Below are 1,822 nucleotides of genomic sequence, written 5' to 3'. Positions count from 1 at the left end.
TCCCATGCTCTTATTTGTCATTATTTCAAGAATCATACCATTGCCATTACTACCTACTACTTCTACTCCTCCTCCTCTTCCTCCTCCTTTTCCTCCTACTACTACTGCTGCTGCTGCTGCTGCTTATACTTCTACTGCTACTACTACTAGTACTACTCCACTACTACTACGCTGCTACTGCTACTACTACTACTACTACTACTACTACTACTACTACTACTACTACTACTACTCTACTACTGTTACCACTACTTTTACTACTACTGCTGCGTCTATTGCCACTTCTACTACGGTATTACGTCTATTACGACGATGATGACGACTTCTGCTACTACCCCCACTTCTAACACTACCACCACAACTACTACTATACTACTACTACTACTACTACTACTACTACTATACTAACTACCACCACCACAACAACAACAACTACTACTACTCCATACTACTACTACTATACTAACTACCACCACCACCACAACAACTACTACTACTACTACCATTACTACTACTACTACTACTACTACTACTACTGCTACTAACTACCACTTCCACTGCTACCACCACCACCACTACTACTAATAGGAGTAGTAGTAGTAGTAGTAGTAGTAGTAGTAGTACTACTACAACTACTACTACTACTTCTTCTACTTCTACAACTACTACTACTAACTACCACTTCCACTGCTACCACCACCACTACTACTAATAGCAGTAGTAGTAGTACTACTACTACTACTACTAATATGAGTAGTAGTAGTAGTACTACTACTACTACTACTACTACTTCAACTACTACTACTCCTACTACTACTACTTCTACTACTACTTCTACTACTACTACTACTAATATTACTAATACTACCACTACTAATATCACTACTACTTCTACCTGCTACTACTACTACTACTACTACTACTACTACTACTACTACTACTACAACTACTACTACATACTACTTCTTCTACTTATACACCTTCTGCTATTGTTAAATTTGTATGACATTTATCTTACTTTAGAACAGTCCTGTGATGTAAGTACTGTGTTCTTAATATCTCATTTACTTTTTTATTACTACTCCTATTACAGTATTATGGTATTCGAACTCATCGGATTACTAGTTTCGCTGATTTCTACTTCTTTCACAACCGTCATAACCAATGCACTACTTTTGAATTATTATATATTTCTACACTGATCCCCACCATGTCTACTGTTATTTACAAAGTCAATATTCTGCAACCGCGTCGATGACGACCACTACCACCACAAATGTACTGTTCTGATTCTCATACTACTGTTATTAATATGACAACATCCACTTCTTATCTATCACAACTAAATATGCTTTTTATTCGCCACAATTTTCTTGTGTCCTTCTTATTCTTCACCTTCTTCTTTTCTTATCACTACTGCTTCTTCTTCATCTTCTTCTTTCATCATATTCTTCTTCTTCTTTTCTTCTTCTTCTTCGTTTTCAATATACCAACCACTGCTTCTAATATATCACTATTACCTTGTCACAACAATTATTGTACTTACTATTAAGTCCTACTCTTCGTAATACTACTGTCACTGTCACTGTTACTGCTACTATACTCTTTTAACTGATTCAAGTACTACTACTTAATACTACTACTACTAATACTAATAATAATGATCAAAATGATAATAATACTATTTTACTAATCTACTACTACTACTTCTACCACTACTACTACTACCGCTACTTCTTCTACTACTTCTACTACTACTACTAATACTACTCCTACTCCTATTTAATACTACTACTACTACTACTAATAATACTAATAATAA

The sequence above is a fragment of the Lytechinus pictus genome, chromosome 2 (assembly GCF_037042905.1).
Source record: "Lytechinus pictus isolate F3 Inbred chromosome 2, Lp3.0, whole genome shotgun sequence".
In the NCBI taxonomy this organism is placed as follows: domain Eukaryota; kingdom Metazoa; phylum Echinodermata; class Echinoidea; order Temnopleuroida; family Toxopneustidae; genus Lytechinus; species Lytechinus pictus.
The sequence above is the reverse complement of the archived record's forward strand: the minus strand, read 5'-3'. Positions refer to the sequence as shown.